The sequence below is a fragment of the Euleptes europaea genome, chromosome 3 (genome assembly GCF_029931775.1).
Source record: "Euleptes europaea isolate rEulEur1 chromosome 3, rEulEur1.hap1, whole genome shotgun sequence".
In the NCBI taxonomy this organism is placed as follows: Eukaryota; Metazoa; Chordata; class Lepidosauria; order Squamata; family Sphaerodactylidae; genus Euleptes; species Euleptes europaea.
Genome location: NC_079314.1, coordinates 109,502,879 through 109,526,650, shown reverse-complemented (window position 1 = coordinate 109,526,650; position 23,772 = coordinate 109,502,879).

Sequence of the window (23,772 nt, the reverse complement as noted above, 5' to 3'; positions counted from 1 at the left end):
TACAGGTAGAGGACAGAGTTAGTCTCCATTTTTAAAACAAGCAGAACTAAACTCTGCATTTCCTTCTTCCCCCTATGACCCTTTAGAGCAGGGGTGTCAAACGTAAGGCCCGCGGGCCGGATTGGGCCCCTTGAGAGCTCTTATCTGGGCCCCAAGCCAGCCGAGGCAGCCACACACCCCTCCACTCTCAATCTGGGCTGGTGAGGCATGGTCTGGCCCGACCAAGTGACATTTATGTCAAATCCAGCCCTCGTAACAAATGAGTTTGACACCTGTGCTTTAGATAGGATTACCAACCTCCAGGTACTAACTGGAGATCTCCTGCTATTAGAACTGATCTCCAGCCGATAGAGATCAGTTCCCCTGGAGAAAATGGCCGCTTTGGCCATTGGACTCTATGGCATTGAAGTCCCTCCCCTCCCCAAACCCCGCTCTCCTCAGGCTCCACCCCAAAAACCTCTGGACGGTGGCCAAGAGGGACCTGGCAACCCTAGTATTTTGGGCTGCAACAGGAAAGGAGAGATGAGGACATTTCATCTCTACAGATGAAAATACATCCACAGAAATGTTAAGTGTGATCCAAGACAAGGAGGAAAAATTTAAAGGAGGAAAAATTGTCACGGGGAAAGAGAAAACGAAGGCAACAATTCTTTATTTACTTCCTTATATCATTTATAGCCTGCCTTTCTTACTGAAATGCAGTGAAGCCTCACAAAAATGGGGAGATTTGAATTGAACCAGAAAGCCCTGCTGGGATCTGCTGCCTGGAGACACACCTTTGCATCACTTCATGTGAAGATTAGCGTCACCTATCCTTCCTGTTATTTAACAGGCATACTAAAATAATTGCCCAAATTGCGAAAGATACATGCTTGTACAAGGGACATCCCTACTTGAAAGCAGATTGATATTTTGTTAAACACATTCAGCGTTTAACAAATGAACACTTTTAGTAATCCAGCTAATTAGCTCGCAAAAGCTGTTCGTCTCTTTGCTGTCTACCTGGGAAGTTCCTAGGAAACGTGGCCCACAGTCGTACATCCTTGAGAACAAACGAGAACCTGAGTTATTTTTTCCCTCCTCTGCCTTTGACAAGCTTTATTATTTCGTTTATCCACTATTCATAGTGAGATGTAAACATCTTACTTCTCGGTGCGATCATATCAACAGTGGGTCAGCTTAAAATATTGGGAATCAATATGTTATAAAACATCAAGCGGCATTCCAAAAAAGTCGGTCCGAGTCAAATGCAAAGGATGCCAATTTTTTTTAAGGATGCGCATTTCAACTGTTAAAAATGTAATCAGATAATAAAAAACAGAATTTGTTTTTGCTACATATTTTTACACCAAAGGATGATTTGACAAGCGAAGGGGGTACGGCTTCACCTAGTGAGGAGAGTGGGATTGGGCAGGGATCGCTTCTGGACACCCCATCCTCATGTGCGACACTGCTGACACAATGGGTGCTTTCACGCATCCTCAATAATGCACTTTCAGTCCACTTTCAGTGCACTTTAATGATCGTTTGCAAGTGGATTTTGGTGTTTTCACGCAGTAAAATCTAGCTGCAAAGTGCACTGAAAGTGGATTGAAAGTGTATTATTCGGCATGTGGGAAAGTGTCCAATGACAATCGTGTCAGGATGCCTGGTGGGCTGGATCATACACACACACACACGCACACACACACATTTCCCCTCTCTTTCTCAGCTGTGCCACTCTGAAAAGTGGGCAGTGAGACTCAGCTGGGAAAGCCCTCTAAAGATAGGGTTGTCAGGTCCCTCTTTGCCGCTGGCAGGAGGTTTTTGGAGCAGAGCCTGAGGAGTGTGGGGTTTGGGGAGGGACTTCAATGCCACAGAGTCCAATTGCCAAAGTGGCCCTTTTCTCCACATGAACTGATCTCTGTCGGCTGGAGATCAGGTGTAATAGCAAGAGATCTCCAGCTAGTACCTGGAAGTTGGCAATCCTATCTAAAGCACAGGTGTCAAACTCATTTGTTACGAGGGCTGGATATGACATAAATGTCACTTGGTCGGGCCAGGCCATGCCTCACCAGCCCAGATTGAGAGTGGAAGGGTGTGTGGCTGCCTCGGCTGGCTTGGGGCCCAGATAAGAGCTCTCAAGGGGCCCAATCCGGCCCACGGGCCTTACGTTCAACACCCCTGCTCTAAAGGGTCATAGGGGGAAGAAGGAAATGCAGAGTTTAGTTCTGCTTGTTTTAAAAATGGAGACTAACTCTGTCCTCTACCTGTACTAGCTGCAGGTAGAGAATCCACGTGGATGCTTTGTCTATAACCACCTGGCAGGTCTCCATTAGAGCTGGATCAAAGGGTTTTTTTTCTTTATCCTGTTCAAACAGGGAAGCCCCTGGAAGCTCATGGGTCACACTTAGAATGAGCATGTTACGTGAACTCTCCCATTCAACTTTGGAGCTTTACAGCTCATCTCCAGACTACAGAAGTCAGTTCCCCTGGAGAAAATGGAAGCTTTGGAGAATGGACTCTATAGCATTGTGCCCCACTGAGGTCCCTGTCCTCCTTAGGCTCCATCCTCAAATTTCCAGAGGTTTCCCAAACTGAATCTGGCAACCCTACCTCCCCATGCCCCACTGGTGGCCTGGCAACCATAGAAGCATAGAATCATGGAGTTGGAAGGGACCACCAGGGTCATCTCTTCCAACCCCCTGCACAATGCAGCAAATTCGCAACTACCTCCCCCACTCACCCCTAGTGACCCCTACTCCATGCCCAGAAGATGGCCAAGATGCCCTCCCTCTCATCATCTGCTTAAGGTCATAGAATCAGCATTGTTGACAGATGGCCATCTAACCTCTTCTTAAAAACCTCCAGGGAAGGAGAGCTCACCACCTCCCAAGGAAGCCTGCTCCACTGAGGAACAGCTCTGTCAGAAAATTCTTCCTAATGTCTAGACCCTAACAGTGAAGGTGAGGAAGTGTTCGGTCTTGGTTGCTTAAGGAAGGCAGCAATCAGGTGACCTTGCCCCCAAAGAGCTTCCCTGGACTAACGCTTGACTTCCACCCAGTCCCCAGGCTCTCCTTCTGGAATGGGGGGATGGCCAGAGTTTAGCTGATGATGACAACCTCAAACAGTCTGTGGAAATGGCAGCAACATTCCTGGTACAGCAAGACCTCCACCCGCTTCCCAAGACGAGGTGACGTCTCTTAGTTCTAAGTGGACTATGTGAATTCATCATCTCCAATGTGTGGCAATTTCTGGTACATGTATCAGCACTGCCCAAAGCTACAATCAACCTGCCTAATCTAACTCATCATCATCATCATACACTATACACTGATGGGATCTCTGCTGACAATGACAGACCAAGAAAGGGATCTTGGGGTGGTAGTGGATAGCTCAATGAAGATGTCAACCCAGTGTGCGGCTAGGCAAATTCCATGCTGGCCATAATTAGACGAGGAATAGAGAATAAAACTGCTGATATCATACTGCCCTTGTACAAATCTATGGTGAGACCACACTTGGAATACTGTGTACAGTTCTGGCCACCACACCTAAAAAAGGATATTACAGAGCTTGAGAAGGTGCAGAAAAGAGCAACCAAAATGATTAGGGGACTAGAGCAACTGTCCTATGGTGAGCTGTTAAGACGCTTAGGGCTGTTTAGCTTGGAAAGAGGGCGGCTAAGGGGAGACACGATAGAGGTCTATAAAATTATGCATGGTTTGGAGAGAGTGGATAGGGAGAAGTTTTTCTCCCTCTCCCATAATACTAGAACGTGAGATAATCTGTTGAAGCTGGAGGGTGACAGATTCAAAACAGATAAATGGAAGTATTTTTTCACACAACGCATAGTTAAATTGTGGAACTCCCTGCCCCAGGATGTGGTGATGGCTGCCAACTTGGAAGGCTTTAAGAGGGGAGTGGACATATTCATGGAGGAAAGGGGTATTCATGGCTATTAGTCAAAATGGATACTAGTCATGCTGCATACCTATTCTCTCCAGGATCAGAGGAGCATGCCTATTTTATTGGGTGCTGTGGAACACAGGCAGGATAATTCTGCTGCAGTCGTCTTGTTTGGGGGCTTCCTAGAGGCACCTGGTTGGCCACTGTGTGAACAGACTGCTGGACTTGATGGGCCTTGGTCTGATCCAGCAGGGCCTTTCTTATGTTCTTATGTTCATCATCATCATTAACTTCATCATCATCGGACTAACCAGAGACTTTGTTTTTGTGCTAATGCCAAGCCGTGGGGCAATGAACGCATGCTCACATTCCCGTTGTTCTCTCTGCTGAGACAAGGTCATACATATTGGGCCCGAGGGAGACAAACTAGCGATGGAAACAAAAGCAAACCGAGTTCATACATCACTCGGCCAGAATTGATCTTCTGCCCCCTTGACTCATTCTTCTTGGTTAAAGACTGCATGGTAGGATGGACAGTAAACCTGGGCAGAACTTTTGTCATTTTAGAGTCCTTGTTGCCTTCGTCTCAAGCTGTTTTGTTCATGCCACAATTTTTGTCCTTATTGATAATAGATAACTGTTATTGTTGTTATGCAATATCAGACATTGTTCCATTGAAATCGTGACCTTGCACCTTGTAAACATCCACTCATGAATAGAATCATAGAATCATAGAATTGGAAGGAGCCACACAGTCTATCTAGTCCAACCCCCTGCTCAAAGCTGGATCAGCCTTGAGCATTCCTGACAAGTGTTCGTCCAGCCGCTGCTTAAAGATTGCCAGTGAGGGGGAGCTCACCACCTCCCCAGGTAGCTGATTCCACTGTCGAACAACTCTTACTGTAAAAATCTTTTTCCTAATATCCAGCCGGTACCTTTCCGCCCGCAATTTAAACCCATTATTGTGAGTCCTATCCTCTGCTGCCAACAGGAACAGCTCCCTGCCCTCCTCTGAGTGACAGCCCTTCAAATACTTCAAGAGAGCAATCATGTCCCCCCTCAACCTCCTCTTCTCCAGACGAAACATTCCCAACTCCCTCAGCCTTTCCTCGCAGGGCTTGGTCTCCAGGCCCCTGATCATCCCTGTCACTCTCCTCTGCATCCGCTCAATTCTGTCCACATCCTTTTTGAAGTGAGGCCTCCAGAACTGCACACAGTACTCCAGGTGCAGCCGAACCAATGCTACGTACAGCGGAACTATGACATCTTGCGATTTGGCTGTTATGTCTCTGTTGATGCACCCCAAGATCGCATTAGCTTTTTTTGTCACTGCGTCACACTGGCTGCTCATATTTATCTTACGGTCCACCCGTACCTCAAGATCTTGTTCACACACACTGCTGCCCATCATCACTGACTCATCATTCCTTACTGCTGCCGGGTCTCCCACTACAGGTATAGTGGGAGACCTCCCACCAGCAGCCCTCTTTGCCTGCAGCAGCCAGATGGGGGGGAAGCCACATATCAGCATCATTTGTACATCACATCTTGGAAAAACCTGGAAGTGATGTAGGGTAGTCTAGGAAGTGCAGGGAACTCCATGGTAAAGCCATGGACTCCTATGCCCTCCACCACTACAAGCGGCAGTATGGAGGAGGAAATGTAAAAATTCACCGGAGTCACAAGCACGATGATGTCACTTCCAGGCAAAACCTGGAAGTGGCCATTCCTAGAGCTACTGCTGTCGCTTCTGGGATTTCCCTGGAAGTGATGTCATCACACTCGTGACACCGCCCCCACCATGTCTCCCTCCCTTTGGTTGAGAGTGGTTCCTCTCCCAGGTCCCAAGAGTGCCCCACCACTCAATAGGGTTGCCAACCTCCAGGTGGTAGCTGGAGATCGCCAGCTATTACATTTGATATTCAGGCAACAGATAGGGCTGCCAATGTCCAGGTGGTGGCTCAAGATCTCCTGCTATTACAACTGATCTCTAGCCAACAGAGATCAGTTCACCTGGAGAAAATGGGTGCTTTGGCAATTGGACTCTATGGCATTGAAGTCCCTCCCCTCTCCAAACCCTGCCCTCCTCAGGCTCTACCCCCAAAATTTCTAGGTATTTACCCAACCCAGAGCTGGCAACCCTACCACTAGGGTTTCCAACCTCCAGGTACTAGCTGGAGATCTCCTGCTATTATAACCCATCTCCAGCTGATAAAGATTAGTTCACCTGGAGAAAATGGCCACTTTGGCAATTGAACTCTACGGCATTGAAGTCTCTCCCCACCCCAAACCCCACTCTCCTCAGGCTCCGCCCCAAAAACATCCTGCCAGTGGCGAAGAGGGACCTGGCAACCCTACCTACCACTCAAGTTCCCAGCTCAGGAGTTCATTGCTTCTTTCTCATCCGGCCTTACTTTCTTCCAGGTTAGGGCTGATGGTTTCCCCTCCTTTGTTTCCCTGTTGTGATCCAGATTGTATCAGCCTACTTGTTCCCCCAACTCCCTTGCTTCTTACATTCCCTACCGCTCCACTTTAAACAAGTTTGGACCCTGACCTGCCCATAGACACTCCCTGCAGAATGGCCCATTCGCAAATCTGCTCCAGCACTCCCTGCAGCTCCACACCAAATAAGCTTCCCTGTCTGTTCAATAGACACCATGTGGAGTGCTTAATAACAGGAACAAAACATTAGACCTGGGATTGCAGAGATGCCTCCCCTGATTCTTCAATGCCATAATTGCCGGCTTTATTTCCTTACACCAAAGCAAAAAGTCTGCGTCTTGAGGGGATTTTCAATTTTTGCTCCTTACAGAGACAGCTCCAATTTGGTGTTTGTTTTCCAAAAGTCTTCCTTTTTTTTTACCTTTGCTGACCAGTGCAAAATCAGGCGCCTACTAATGCATATAAAATACCACATTAAGGTTCAAAATGCAACCCAGATGCAAGCGCTGCAGCTTCTAACAGATAGGAGGATGATGAAATCTGTCTTCAGGCTCTAGCTGTCCAGTCCGTATCACTGTTTGTTCCAGTCACCACCGCCAAAAGAATCTGTGTACTCATTCCCCCTTAGCCATTTCCTTGAGCTCGACTTCTTCTTCACTTTCCCTGTAAGCGTATCCTTTGCCCCTTCATTTAATAATATAGACATTTAATTCTGAAACATTATTCCTTTTTCTGTGTGAGCAGTCACTCTGTTTCCTTTCACTTTGTACAGTTGTTGGAGTCAGGAGAAGACAGGTCGGATTCCATATTGGAGCTGTGACCAAATTTTACCTGAGGGAGAAATGCTGAGCTGAATTCAGATCATGGGGCAAAAGATGTATGGGTCTGGAGACGGCACTGTGGGGGAGAAGAATCACCCCCCCCCCAAAAAAAAACTACTGCCGGTGGAAGAGGATGATGGGACAATTCTGATGGGCCCAAACCAAAGAGGTTGGGTTCCATTTGGTTCCCCCCCTTTTTTTGTTGGTTTTCACAATTCTGATGGGCAACATGGCTTTTTGTCCACCTAGGTACTGAACTCCCATATCTCAGGAGGTTTCTGAGGGAAAGGGGAGGGCAGAAAAGTGTGTGTGTGTGTGTGTGAGAGAGAGAGAGAGAGAGAGAGACTCCAAATTAGGTCTTCTACTATATCCAAAATTAGGTGAGTGCATACAGCTCCGGGTCCCCATGACATGGCGCCCACTGACAGCTTTCCTGGCACCTGCCAAGTGTTTTTAGAAAGTGGACTTTTGCCCAGCAGGGATTCTGGTCGGCCACTGGAGATGTCATTGGCTCTGCAGTTTTTAAAAAGTTCTTTCAGCAGCAGTGGCCACCACAGCACAAGGATCTTCACTGTGTGGCTGAAGGTAAGCTGTTGTGTAAACAAGGGAGGGGTTAAGGCATCCTGTTGAAAAGTCTCTGCCTAAAATGTCAAAAACTTAGGATTAGTTACTCATGACTTTACTCCATGACATTGTGGCTTACTCCCCCTCTGGAAGCGGCCATTTTGGGGGTTGGCTCCGTCTCCTGTGGCAGCCATTTTGGGGTTACACCCACAGCCCTGGGACAGCATTCAAAAGGCTCAAAAAGGTTTGGGACCCCAGCTCATGCCCAATGCAATGCAGATAGTGTTTTAGTGTGCTTTCTGTTTACACACAAAAGAGCACCATAAAAACAGCTGTGCACCAAGAACATGACCATAGGTGATGTCCCTTCTAAAATATCTAGGTGTTTTATGCAGGGTGGCCAGGTCCCCCTCCTCACTAGCAGAAGCTTCGTTGGAGAGGGGCTGGGGGAGATCCTTCACTTCCAGTTTTACCCCAGAAGTACAGGGAGTAGGGTTGCCAATTGCCCGTTGGTGGCGGGTAAACTACCGGCCATCCATCGGGCTGCCCGCCAGCCAGCTGAGGGCCGGCGGGCACTGCGGGCTTGCGCACGCGGCGCACGCATCATATTTGGGTAAATCCGGAAGTGACGGGGACGCTCTAGCAATCCCGGCCAAAACTCTATGGAAACCATAGAGTTTTGGGTCGGGATTGCTAGAGTGTCTCCATCACTTCCAGGTTAAACTGAAAGTGACGTAGCGCATCGCGCGCGGGCGCATTGCAAAAGGCGCATGCGGGCAAGCGGGCATGCCGTAACAGGCGCCTGCGCATTGCACACTAAGGCCACAGCCCCACGAAGCTCCTGCCGGTGGAGCAGCGGGGCCTGGCAAGCCTAACAGGGAGGCTCTAGCATATTCCTCCCAAAACTTTATAGGTTCCGTAAAGTTTTTGGAGGAATGTGCTAGAGCATCCCTGTCACTTTCGGGTAAGCCCAGAAGTGATGTCATCCCCCTCCTTCAGCTGTCCTCCATCAGTGTCTGCCCACCGGGCAGCTGACAGTCGGAGGGCAGCCTGGTTGATTGGAGGGCAATTGCCCACCACAACCAGGCAGGTTGAACCCTAGTTCCATGGCAGATGGCTAATGTAAAAAGAATCTGCCAAAAGTGGAAAGCCTTCAGCTTGACTGCTCAAAACAATTTCATGCATTTTGTGGCGAATTTGATATTCTGATGCTAATAAGAATATTTCTAACAATCACCTCTGTCCCAATATCTTCCCAAATTTCAGAGTTCCAGTTTACCGGGAGTTTGATTCCCCACTCCTCCACATGAGCGGTGGAGGCTAATCTGGTGGACTGGATTTGTTTCCCCACTCCTACACACGAAGCCAGCTGGGTGACCTTGAGCTAGTCACAACTCTCTTAGAGTTCTTTCAGCCCCACCTACCTCACAGGGTGTCTGTTGTGGGGAAGGGGAGGGAAGGTGATCGTCTGAGTCTCCCTTAAGTGGTAGAGAAAGTCGGCATATAAAAACCAACTCTTATTATTATTATTTCTGTAATAGTAATGATATATCAGGAAGGCTTTCTAGTACCTTTCCTTCAATTTCCTTCAATTTGATAATGTTTCCCTCATCTGCACAGGCTTACCAACTCTCCTCCAGTCGCATCGTTGTGTATAAAATGCTACTTTTTTAGACTTGCTCAGGGAATGCTAACTTCACTTTAAAAAAAAAAACACCCGAAAAACAGATATGTTATTCTACCTGATGAAAATACAACCGGGGCATCTCACCCCCTCCTGACTTTTCTATATATGTTTGAGCATCTCAGAGAAGTGGGATTAGAGAGAAACCTGCAGGCATATTAATAAATAAACTTCACATGGTGTTAGATATTAAGTAAACACACAGCTAAATATTACTCCAGGGGGCCAGTGATCTTATAACCTGTGGACTTCTAATTTAGTTACCTGTGACATGTGGTTCCTGCCCCTGAGGCTTTGCAATAAATTAATTTTGAAATGTTTTTCCCCCCTTCTTTAAATGTTTCTCTTTCAAACAAACACACACACAGCCTGAAGTTTTCTCCTGGGGGAAAAAAAATCAGCATTCTGATCCCATAAGATGGGTTTAATTCACAGCAGTTCAACCAGTGGGTTGGATGCTATCAATAAAGCCTGGATCCTACATGAAGCTGCCTTATTAGCTGAATCAAGCCCTTGGTCCATTTAGGTCAATATTGTCTTCTCAGACTAGCAGTAGCTGTCCAGCCTCTCAAACCCGGGTGTTTCACATAATTTACTACCAGATCCTTTAACTGGAGATGCCGAGCATTGAACCTGGGACCTTCTGCATGCCAAGCAGATGCTCTACCACTGAGCCACAGCCTCTCCCCCTGAAAACAAAGAAAAGGTGAAGAAGAAGAAGAAGAAGAAGAAGAAGAAGAAGAAGAAGAAGAAGAAGAAGAAGAAGAAGAAGAAGAAGAAGAAGAGTTGGTTTTTATATGCCGACTTTCTCTACCACTTAAGGGAGAATTAAACCGGCTTACAATCACCTTCCCTTCCCCTCCCCACAACAGACACCCTGTGAGGTGGGTGGGGCTGAGAGAGTGTGATTAGCGCAAGGCCACCCAGCTGGCTTCATGTGTAGGAGTGGGGAAACTAACCCAGTTCACCAGATTAGCCTCCGCCATTCTTGTGGAGGAGTGGGGAATCAAACCCGTTTCTCCAGGCCAGAGTCCACCACTCCAAACCACCGCTCTTAACCACTACACCACGGCATTAGTAGGGATTAGTAGGCCATCAGTAGGGGTTATTTCAATCTTACCTTTCCATTTGAAACTCAAGAATCCTTGTTCTGATTTCACTTTCCTCTTGTATGAATCGAACCCGTGACTCCTTATTTCCATGCCATGTTTTTCCTATTTCCTTGCACTGGTTTTCACAGTGAAATTCGCATACTTTGCAACGCTATCATTGAACGAGACATCCGCGTTCTACATTCCAAGACAATGGCCAACTCTACATGTCTATAACTTTATATGACTATAAATAAAGGAAATAAATGTCTAAATCCCGTGTGAATGACAGACAAAAGCCACACAAACATCCACTGTGGTCCAGAGTTTTGGCTGTCTACCTATCTCTGTTACTAGACTCGATTGACTTGTGTTCACTTGATGTGTGCCATTTCTATGGGAGTTATACACATGACGTATGTCGTTTACTGTCTATAATCGTGTATGAGCCGACCCGCGTATAAGCCGAGGTGCCTAATTTCACCCCAAAAATGGGGAAAAATTAGGCACCCGCGTATAAACCGAGGGTCGGCTTATACAATGCCCCTGCCCTGGGCCGCCCTCCTGCTCGGGCCCTCCAGACCCACCCCGACCCCAGCACCACCCTAGGGGGGGAGGGGGAAGAGCCCCTGAACCCCCTACTCACTGGGAGAGGCAGGAGGACGAGGCCCGCTGATCAGCTGGAGGTGGCGGTGGCGGGGCCCTGCCTGCGCGCAGGAAGGCCCCGCTGGCCGCTCCCAGGCCACAGGGAAGACGCGCGGGCCGGCGGCGGTGGTGGTAAGTTCCCCCTCCCTCCCCCCCCTATCGTATTGACCCGTGTAAAGGCGGGTTGGGTTTTTTCAGCCCTTTTTTTGCGCTGAAAAACTCAGCTTATTCGCGAGTATATACGGTAGATGTCCAGTATACATAGGGTTGCCAACCTCCAGGTAGTAGCTGGAGATCTCCTGCTAGTACAACTGATCTCCAGCCGATAGAGATCAGTTCACCTGGAGAAAACGGCCACTTTGGCAATTGGACTCTATGGCATTGAAGTCCCTCCCCTCCTCAAATCCCACCCCACCCCCAGTGGCAAAGAGGGACCTGGCAACCCTAAGTATACATACAAGACCAATTCAGATGATATCACCAATTCTGTCAATTTTATGTGAAGCATTCAGTGCGAAGTAACAGGAAAAGGCAGGAAAACAAAGGGCCCGTTTGCATGAGGGAGAAGCAAAACCGAAAAAAATGATTTTTCGATCTAAACGGCAAGGATGAAGAATTCGGAAGTCTTCCCTGGGTCTCTACAGATGGTCTTTTGTAGAAAGGCAGCATCAGAAATTGCCTGTGTCACCTTGTTCAATTTGGATGGGTTTTTTTGGGGAGGGGGTTGTTTTGTTTTTTGGCATGTGGGGGAAAAAAGATGTTGCGAAGCGTGAAAACAAACCTGGATGTTAAGTATAGTTTTCGCTCTGCTTGTTCTCAGAGATGAATGATCTACCTTAGATGATAGAATCATTCTCTCTCTCTCTCTCTCTCTCTGTGTGTGTGTGTGTGTGTAAGAGAGAGAGAGAGAGAGAGAGAGATTATTATTTCCTGCCCAGGCCTTGTAAGAAGTGTTAAAAAATGCTTTAAAAAAATAGATGAGATATAAATGTATACATGACAGAATCAATTTTTCTTTTAGCTGAAGGGCATAATATACAGCAGTGTGTCTCCTGCTGCTGAAAGGAAATTATGCGATGACTTGGGAACATCATTCTCCCGCCCGGAAAAAAATGAAGAGTTTCAAAGAGCTCAACAAACCGGGCACCGAGCGCAGCGGGGGCGAGGGGGAAGCAGTGGTTTGACTTCTATACGTGTCAGAGCAAGCAAAGAGAAGCCGAACTAAACGTGGTGCTGACAGACACGCTGTTTACTGACTAGTATGTTTCAGCCGAACTACCCCTTCCACACAATACGGGGCGGCTGCCCCCAAATGGCAGATCCCCTCTGTTGGATCCCACACAACTTACACCGTATGTGACGTCATTGCCCTTCCCTGCCCTTGCCAGCCAATGAACTGAGGGGGAAGGGAATGCTCGTGCGATGATGTCGTCAGTAGGGTTGCCAATAGGGTTGCCAACCTCCAGGAACTAGCTGGAGATCTCCTGCTATTACAACTGATCTCCAGCCGTGAACGCGGCATCTTTCAAACCATCCCACGGCAATTATACGACCATGAAAGAAAGCTCTTTCTACTACACTCCCCAAGAATTTGTTCTCCAGGTGCTTTAGGCATTACTACAACCTACTGTAACATATCCTATTGGACTGCTGATTCCACAGCAGACCTCACCATATAATGCTCAGCCATCTGCCAGATCCTCAGCGTATAAGATCAAAAAGTGATATGACTCGCTTCCTTTGAGCAGATCAGGATAGTAACCTCCCTGCTCTAGTAGCCTCCTTTTTAGCTACAGCCCTCTCTGAGAGAATCACCTAAGATCATCCGGTTCAAGAGAGCTCAAGTATTATATAAACTGTAATTTTAATTGATAAATTATCATTACTAATGAATCATAAGAATGATTTTAACCTATCTTTGTTCGGCGTGTTTTATTGCTTCAGGATGCCAATAAAGGTATTGTATTGTATTGATCTCCAGACGGTAGAGATCAGTTCACCTGGCCGCTTTGGCAATTGGACTCTACGTCATTGAAGTCCCACCCCTCCCCAATCCCCACCCTCCTCAGGCTCCACCCGAAAAACCTTCCACCGGGGGCAAAGAGGGACCTGGCAACCCTAGTTGCCAACTTCCAAGTACTAGCTGGAGATCTCCTCCTATTACACCTGATCTCCAGCCAATAGAGATCAGTTCACTTGGAGAAAATGGCCGCTTTGGCAATTGGACACTATGGCATTGAAGTCCCTTCCCTCCCCAAACCCCGCCGTCCTCAGGCTCTGCTCCAAAAACTCCAGGGATTTCCCAGCCTGGAGCTGACAAACCCAGTCATCAGGTGAAGCTGAACTTAATAAACATGTTCAGAACAAATGTTCACAACTACAGAGAAAGAAGAAGGAACTTTGGCACGGGGCTGCCATTTTTGGGCGGCATCCCTGTGTTTCGGATAACATGCAGCCCCACACTTACTGTGGTATGTCAGCTGTTTGCATGCCCGCCACCCGTTCACAGATGAAAAGAGAAAGGCTCTTGCATACTTGTAACAGCCCTATTCTCATTCCAAGGATCACTCTCTGCTGCTCTCCTTCTGCCTTCCCCTCCTCCACTGCATATTACTTAAGGCTCTTGACCACCCGCTGTAGGCTGTATCCATTTACTTAGCGATAGCCTGTCTTGCACTAATTGAAAAGCAAGGAGGGTGTTTGTTCTTTTGGCTAACCATATACTAGGGGGGGGAAACAATCTCTAGTATGAAACAACAGTTCAAAACAAACTGTGGCATGGGGAATGGCAGGTTGTGCACAACATGGGGCCTACTATGTGTTCAAGCACCTGAACAATATCTACACACTTCCTCTCTACAGAATGATAACGAAGGCGGCTGACAGTAAGTAAAAGTAGCAAGGAACAGTTAAAATCTCTTAGTTTCTTCTGAAGGGGAAAATTCCAGCACTCTTATATCTATAATCTTGCATGCATTTATTTATTTCCAAATAAACAACTCTCAATTTAATTTAATGCCTACTTACTTACATGATGTTGCTTTAACAGCCAACTGGCCACAATTTAATGCAAGTCGGTGCTAGCAAGAGGCCTTCTAGCTTTTGGAGCAAATCCAACTTGGCTCCAACCATGGCCAGCATTAAGGTTGCCAACCTGCAGGTACTAGCTGGAGATCTCCTGCTATTACAACTGATCACCAGCCAATAGAGATCAGTTCACCTGGAGAAAATGGCCACTTGGGCAATGGGACTCTATGGCATTGAAGTCCCCCCTCCCTAAACCCCACCCTCCTCAGGCTCCACTCCAAAAACCTCCCCCCCCCCCAGTGGCGGAGAGGGACCTGGCAACCATAGCCAGCATTACCCCAGCTCATCTCCAGACTATAGAGATCAGTTTTCATGGAGAAAATGGATGCTTTGGAAGGTGGGCTGTATGTCATTGTACCCCACTGATGCCTTTACCCTCTCCAAATCTGCAGGAGTTCCCCAGCCTGGAGATGGCAACCCTATCCCCCCCCATTTCCTGTCATTGGCCAGGGGGGACCTGGCAACCCTACCTCTGGCTTCATTTATCTCAGCCTGCCCACAAAACAGGTGTCAAGCCTCCTCTTCCTGCTGCCCAAATGTGCCAGTCCAGCAAGTAGGACCACGGTTGATGCCATTCAACTAAGGGTATTCCCTCCCAGGTGGTGGCAGGAGATCTCCTGCTATTACAACTGATCTCCAGCCAACAGAGATTAGTTCACCTGGAGGAAATGGCTGCTTTGCCTATTGGCATTGAAATCCCTCCCCTCTCCAAACCCTGCCCTTCTTAGGCTCCACCCCAAAAACCTCCCGCTAGTGGCAAGGAGGGACCTGGCAACCCTACCCACCCAGCCACTTGATGGGCTAACTTGGCAACAGCCCTTCATCCTTAGATGTCTTAGCATGCTTGCCAATCAACTCCAAACGTAGGGACACCAGCTCCGTGTTGGGAAATACCTGGAGATTTGGGAGGTGGAGCCTAAGGGTGGGGTTTGGGAAGGGGAGGGACCTCAGTGTATTATACTGCCATAAGAGTTCAACTTCCAAAGCAACCGTTTTCTCCAGATGAACTAATCTTTCTCGCCTGGAGATCAGTTGTAATCCCAGGAGATCTCTAGCTACCACCTGCAGGTTGGCAATTCTAACCAAACCTGCCACCTTGGTTTGGACCTTATCAGTTCAATGATAACCCTTAAAACAATGTTATTCTCACTCCCTACATGTTGGACTAAACGCAGGGGTCAGCAAACTCATTAGTCAAAAGAGCCAAATATCAACAGTACAACGATTGAGATTTCTTTTGAGAGCCAAATTTCTTAAACTTAAACTATATAGGTAGGTACACTGTTTATTAACTTAATAAACTTTAATTAAAGTTTTAAGTCTTAATTAAACTATAGGTACACTGAATAAAACTTGATATCATACTTAATAATGATCTTTTTTATTGATAAAAATTAAATTGTAAGTCCCTGCCATTTCCCCCTCCCCATCCGGAGTCCTCGTCTGGAGGCCTGGTCTACAGCCATAAAAGCCTATTGGTAGACCTGGCCTCCAGCTGAGTCCCATTGGGAGGCCAGGTCTACCCATTGGCTTTCTTGGCAGTAGACCTGGCCTCCGGAGGCCCATAGAAGCCAATTGGTAGACCTGGCCTCTGAAGGGGGACTTTTTCCCCTCCTCGGAGTACAGGTCTACCGACAAGAAAGCCAGTGGGTAGACATGGCCTCTGAGGAGGGAAAAAAGTAAGTAAGGCATCCATAAAATTAAATCATGACAATGACTGACAATCACTGTACATTTTCCCCATCTGCATTCTCAAAACTCTGCAGGGAGGCTTATTGTTGAGTTGTGCATCTGAGTGGCAAATCCAATGCAAAACCTCCCATTCATAAATGGCCAATAACCCCCATGCAGAGTTTTGAGAATCTGGATGGGGAAAATGTGCATCTGAGTGGCAAATCCAAGACCTCCTCCTCCTCGCTATCTTCCCTCAAGACCCGACCCAGGACTGCCCCGGGCGGACACTGATGGGTCCCGCGCCTCACTTACCTCCGAGCCTGGGGAACAGGCAGCACAGCACGGCGGGAGCACGGCGTGGACGGAGCCAAGCCACGATGCCGGGCCGAGCAGGGAGGGGCAAGCGACGGGGGTCCCGACAGCCATCCCCAACAGGAGGGCGGGCCAGAAAGGCATTCTCCCGGCCAGCATGCCGGGGCTGAGAGGCGAGGCCAGGAGCGACCCGGGGCAGGGCAACGCCCCAGCGGGCCGGTGCGCAGATGCCGACAGCTCCAGCACCAGGCGGCCCTTACAACAAGGGAAAGGGGAGCCAAAGCGGGGCGGCCTAGAGGAGGCCCCGGGGGGAGGTAGCTCTCGGGCCGGCCGGCAGGAAGACGGGCCCGGACGGACACCAGACGGCCCCCCGACCAGACCACCCGCCAGAGAGGAAAGGGGCGGGGCTGGAAACCGGGAGGGCCCTTGTAAGTTCGGGAAAGGTGGAAGGGGTGGGAAGCACTTCAAACCCCCGCCGGCCAGCTGGGTGGGAATGGAAAGAGCCGCACTCAAGTGCTCAAAGAGCCGCATGCGGCTCGGGAGCCGCGTTTTTGCAACCAGTGGACGAAAGGAAAGCTGAAAAAAGAGGAGCTGCTGAACAATGAAACACATCAGTCCACCACTCCTTTCGTTCTCAGCCTTTGCCTTCCACATAGGATTGTCCCTTCCTTCCATTGAGGTCTGGGTCACAGCCCTGTATAGTAGGGTTGCCAGGTCCTACTTCACCACCAGCGGGAGGTTTTTGGGGCAGAGCCAGAGGACGGCGGGATTTGGGGATGGGAGGGACTTCAATGCTATATCCAATTGCCAAAGCAGTTAGGTGAACCTATTGTGTAGGGTGCCTACTTCCAGGTGGGGCCTGAAGGTCTCCTGGCATTACTGGTGATCTCTAGACTACAGAAATCAGTTCCTCTGGAGAAAATGGCTGCTTTTGAGGGTAGACTCTATGGCATTACACTAGGGTTGCCAACCTCCAGGTACTAGCTAGAGATGTCCTGCTATTACAACTGATCTCTGGCCGATAAAGATCAGTTCACCTGGAGAAAATGGACGCTTTGGCAACTAGACTATGGCATTGAAGCCCTTCCCCTCCCCAAGCCCCGCCCTCCTCAGGCTCTGCCCCAAAAATCCCCGGGGATTTCCCAACCTGGAGCTGGCAACCCTACATTATACCCTGCTGAGGTCCCTCCCCTCCCCAAACCCCACCTTTCCCAAAGCTTCACCCCCAAAATCTCCAGTTATATTTCAACCCCCATGCCCTATGAGGAGAGAATTAGGGAGTTGGGTTTGTTTAGTTTGGAGAAGAGAAGGTTGAGGGGAGACATGATAGCCATGTTTAAATATTTGAAGGGATGTATGTTGATGAGGGAACTAGCTTGTTCTCTGTTGCTCCAGAGGCTAGGACACGGAGTAATGGGTTAAAACTAATAGAAAAGTGATTCCACCTAAACATTAGGAAGAACTTTCTGACGGTGAGGGCTGTTCGACGGTGGAATGTGCTGCCTCGGAGGGTGGTGGAGTCCCTGTCTTTGGAGGTCTTTAAGCAGAGGCTAGATGGCCATCTGTCGGGAGTGCTTTGATTGTGGGATCCTGCATGGCGGGGGGAGCGTTGGGGACACTGGGGATGTGGGGGGAGGTACTTGTTAATTTCCTGCATTGTGCAGGGGGTTGGACTAGATGACCCTGGTGGTCCCTTCCAACTCTATGATTCTATTCTATGAACCCAGACCTGGCAATCCTACATGTGCACCATGTCAGGGACTTCTGGTGTACAATTGACCAAAAACCATAACAGCCAAACCCAAAGTGCAATTCCAGGTTTTTCATACAGGTTTATGAGGTTCAAATTGGAATGCTGGTTGGTATGGCTGGCCTTCATCGCTCAACAAAAGACTGAAGATGACGCTAAAAGAACTTAACATTTCTGCAAAGCTCAGACGCACAGGGAACTTTGCAGTTGAGGTTTATCTACAGCTAGCAGGTATAATAATGGTCTCATTCAGTGCTGCGATTCCTTTAGCATTTCCAGAGACAATGCCGGAGAAATAAAATTTAATGAATCTCCAAAGCAGCCCTTCCTTGACTTATTACATTAGCAGGACCTCTCATCTGATTGGGACTTTTGAGAGAAATGCGGAATTCATTAAAGCAATTTACTTTATAATGGGAGATGGCTAAGATAGATCCCTACTAATGAGATGAAGAGCATTAATTAAATAAATTGTCGAGTAGAAGTGAACTGTTTTGCTCAAAACCTGGCAAATAACCCTCTCCAAATGTACGACAAACTTCAGCGCTTCTAGTCTAGTCAATGTTAAAGTTTCTTCATAATAAGAGTAACTACAGCTTATGGTGGAGCCGGATAGAGTGCTTTGATCACATAGATACAATGGTCACATCAGGGGTCTATGTTCCTGCAGCATGACCACAGGAAGCTGCCTTTACAGTTGCCCTGTTCACATGTTACAGTGAACGCATGTACCAACCTGCATGTACATGTGTACATCTGTTTGTGAGAAAGAGCTGATGCGAGTTCACTTTACAAATAAAACTAGGGACCGGTACCTGAAAAAATGTAGGGTTTTAATCACATATTCATGTACGTGTGTTGAATGTAACGTGAGAATTACTCAAAGGAAAATCAAGTATACACTATACATGGGTTGTACATGCATTCACTATAACTTATGAACTAGAGTTGCCAACCTCCAGTTACTGCTGAAATGAATCACACCTCTATACCTAAGGAAAATACAAGCCAAAATCAGTATAGGACAAAAATGCCACACAACACTCTTGGGTTTGGGGAGGGGAGGGACTTCAGTGCCATAGAGTCCAATTGCCAAAGCGACCACTTTCTCCAGGTGAATTGATCTCTATCAGCTGGAGATCAGTTGTAATAGCAGATCTCCTGCTAGCACATGGAGGTTGGCAACCCCACTACCTCCCCACCCCTCGCCGGTAGCTATGGAGGACCTGGTGGCCCTGTTATCGACAGGAAGGAGTCCTCTGCCGACAAGTCAATATTCAAAGGTTTCCCCAAAAGCAGAAAGTTTATAGATCACCACTCCATAGTTTATGGAGATGCACTAGCATTTGCAAGAAGATACGCATTTGTACTGCATTAAGCTCCCTGATTAAATCGAGGACTCAAAGGTTGCATGCCTACAAGGCCTTATTTTATTTTTTACTAGCATTTGATTCCTTGAGAGGAAGGTTATTTTCTTGCTTTGAACTAAACTCCATTATCATTAATGAGCATTTTATGCGCAATGGCAGGGAAAATAAACAAAGTGCAGCGCGGACAGTTTGCAAAAGTCCAGCCCGTAGTTCTACTTGCCGTCCTCTCTCCCACACAAAGCACCCAAATAAAAATAGCAACACAAATTACCACATGTGCAGAGAAGCCATAGGTGACAGGGAAAGGAGGGGCGATCTATGGAGGCCAGTGTACAAACCATTACAGGACTATTGATATTTGAAAATGGTAAAAATTGGGCTCATGCAGACAACCCCCATGTGATACAAAAGTTCGTCGTTCGGTTAGCAACTTCCAGAGGGCCACTGTAAAATAATGAATCGTGCTATGACTGATAACATTCAACAATTGCTCTGATGTTGGGTCAAAACCCATTTTTCCCACCTTCCAACATAAACTTTTATAGCATTAAGCACGATTTAAATATCGCTTTTCCGATTCATAGAATTATAGAATAGAATCATATAGTTGGAAGGGACCACCAGGGTCATCTAGTCCAACCCCCTGCACAATGCAGGAAATTCACAACTACCTCCCCCCTACACTCCCAATGAGCCCTACTCCATGCCCAGAAGAAGGCCAAGATGGCCTCCCTCTCATGACCTGCCTAAGATCACAGAATCAGCATTGCTGACAGATGGCCATCTAGATGATGCTTAAAAACCTCCAGGGAAGGAGTGCTTGCCATAGGAACATAAGAACATAAGAAAGGCCCTGCTGGATCAGACCAAGGCCCATCAGGTCCAGCAGTCTGTTCACACAGTAGCCAACCAGGTGCCTCCAGGAAGCCACTAACAAGACGACTGCAGCAACACCATCCTGCCTGTGTTCCACCGCATCCAATATAATACCCATGCTGCTCTGATACTAGAGAGAATAGGTATGCAGCATGACTAGTATCCATTCTAACTAACAGCCATGAATACCCCTCTCCTCCATGAATATGTCCACTCCCCGCTTAAAGCCCTCCAAGCTGGCAGCCATCACCACATCCCGGGGCAGGGAGTTGCACAATTTAACTATGCGTTGTGTGAAAAAATACTTCCTTTTATCTGTTTTGAATCTCTCACCCTCCAGCTTTAGCAAATGACCTCGTGTTCTAGTATTATGGGAGAGGGAGAAAAACTTCTCCTTGTCCACTCCAAACCATGCATAATTTTATAGACCTCTATCATGTCTCCCCTCAGCCACCTTCTTTCCAAGCTAAACAGCCCTAAGCGTCTTAACCGCTCCCCATAGGACAGTTGCTCTAGTCCCCTAATCATTTTGGTTGCTCTTTTCTGCACCTTCTCAAGCTCTGTAATATCCTTTTTTAGGGATATGTCCTGAGAAAACCTGTTCCACTGAGGAACCATTCTAACTGTTAGAAAATTCTTCCTAATGTCTAGACGGAAACTCTTTTGATTTAATTTCAACTCGTTGGTTCTGGTCCGACCTTCTTGAGCAACAGAAAACAACTCGGCACCCTCCTCTATATGACAGCCCTTCAAGTACTTGAAGATGGTTATCATATCCCCTCTCAGTCTTCTCCTCTCCAGGCTAAACATATCCAGCTCCTTCAACCTTTCCTCATAGGACTTGGTCTCCAGACCCCTCACCATCTTTGTTGCCCTCCTCTGGACACGTTCCTGTTGGGGAGCTTTTGTTGGCATGAGCACATCATAGAGCCACAGAGGTCTTTTATGCATGGCTGTTTCCCTTGTGGTCACCCCTCTGACCAGTTCAGGTCTTTGTTTTGATGACGCATGCCATTTCCAAGCATCAGAGGTCGCCTCGCTGTCCCCCTGCGTTTCTCCACATTTTGCCTGTGTTCAGGGACCTGTCATATCTCAAATTTGAAAACACAAGCAAAACGCGGGAAAACGCAGGGGGAGAGCGAGGCGACCTCTGATGGTCGGAAGTGGCATGCACAATCAAAACAAAGATCTGAAGTCGTCGGAGGGGTGACTGGGAGGGAAATGTGTGTGTTAAGTGCCACCAAGTCGCTTCTGACTCATGGCAACCCTATGAATCAAAGTTCTCCAAAATGTCCTATCTTTGACAGCCCCTCTCAGATCTTGCAAATTGAGGGTTGTGGCTTCCTTTATTGAGTCAATCCATCTCATGTTGGGTCTTCCCCTTTTCCTGCTGCCTTCAACTTTTCCTAGCATGATTGTCTTTTCCAGTCACTCTTGTCTTCTCTTAATGTGACCAAAATACGATAGCCTCAGTTTAGTCATTTTAGCTTCCAGGGACAGTTCAGGCTTGATTTGATCTATAACCCACTGATTTGGGTTTTTTTTGGGGGGGGGGGCTTGGCAGTCCACAGTATCCGTAACTCTCTCCTCCAACACCACATTCCAAAGGAATCTACTTTCTTCCCATCAGCTTTCTTCAATGTCCAGCTTTCACACCCATACATAGTAATAGTGAATATGATGGCATGAATTAACTTAGTGGCCAGTGACACATCCTTACACTTCAGAGGGAAATAGCCATGCATAAAAGACCAAAGAGAAATGCAACTGTCAGCCCCATCACCTGCACCCCTAAAATATAGAGGAGGAGAGTCAGAAAGGGAAAGAGGAGTAGAGAATTGTCAGGAAAGTATTTGGAATGCAATGCCTCCTGGAAGAAAATGCAACCCCCCACCCACCCAAAATAGGCAGTCCCTGTGATGATGATCCTTCATTAGAGGCTCAGTAAAGGAAAAGCAGAGGCTCCATTTTGCTCTGCCTTGCTTTATTGATGATATCATAGCAGCATTAATGGAATCTTTACACTCTATTGGTATACTATGAATTTATCTACAATGCATTCAGTTATTGGGAAGGCTGCAGATATCTTGCTTCTGTGCTTGGAGGAGGGACGGCAGTGTCTTTTTCGACAACAACAAAAACCACATCTCTTCTCCCACTGTTATCTATAAAGGACAGGCAAGCAAAAAGCTAGGGTTGCCAGGTCCCTCTTCACCACCAGCGGGAGGTTTTTGGGGCAGAACCTGAGGAGGGTGGGGTTTGGGGAAGGGAGGGACTTCAACGACATAAAGTCCAATTGCCAAAGCGGCCATTTTCTCCAGGTGAACTGATCTCTATTGGCTGGAGATCAGTTGTAATAGCAGATCTCCTGCTAATATCTGGAGGTTGGCAACCCTATCTATGGCATTGAAGCCACTCAACTCCCCAAACCCAGCCCTTTTCAGGCTCCACCCCAAAAACCTCTTACTGGTGGCAAAGAGGGATCTGGCAACCCTACTCTTCAACCACAAAGTAGGAAGACGAAGCAGAGTGGTAGAGAGGGATGGAGGTAGAGTTTCTAGCTCTGGCTTGTGAAATCCCTGAAGATTTGAGGGCAGAGCCTTGGGAATACATAATTTTGGGGAGAGGAGGTTGCTCAATGGGGATATGATTCCACACAGAGTGTACGCTTCAAAGCTGCCATTTCCTCCAGGGAAACTGATCTCTGTTGCCTGGAGATCAGTTATAATGCTGGGAGATCTCCAACCACCACCTGGAGGCTGACAATCCTAGATGGTAGGGAAGATTGAGCATGCAATTAAATAGGGATATACATTCAACATAATACATTTCCTTTGTGTGCACATGAAAAAAGAAGGAGAATAGGTGAGATACAGAGATTACCAATAATGTGACTTGCCTAGGGCCCCAAGATTCTAACAGCCCATTGCTGAGAATCAGGCCGAAAGTCGACAGGAGGCGGCGTGACCTCGCCATCAGCGTAAATGTGTGTAATCATGCAATTACAAGCATTCACGCCGGCAGCGAGGCCAGTCCCACCAGCGGCCGAGCGCCGTGGTACTGCGCCTCCTCCCTCCGCCAGCGCGGCCTCTCCGTGGCTCCGGCAACGGCGTGGAGAGGCCGTGCCGGCGCAGGGGAGCAAGCCAGGGTGGCCCGGGGGGAGGAGCCGGCAGCTAGTCCACTCTCTATCCCCTTTCGGCCACTTGCGCCGGTGGGTGGAACAGCACACTACCATAGAATCCACTCTCCAAAGCATCCACTTTCTCCAGGGGAACTCATCTATGTTGCCTGGAGATTGGTTGTAATTCGGGGAAATTTCCAGGCCCCACTTGGAGGCTGGCAACTCTAAGATGCCCTCAATACCACTCCTTTCCATGCTAGCACTGTCCCTCTGAAACTATGGCATCCAAATATCCAGCCATTCATGGACTCCTGCCACATGATATGGGGCTTCCGACATTGCCCTCATGGTACCCAAGAAGGTCCTGAGATGCAATTCACACATTCTTGAGAACACAGATTGGGTCCAGAGTAGGGTTGCCAACTTCCAGGTAATAGCTGGAGATCT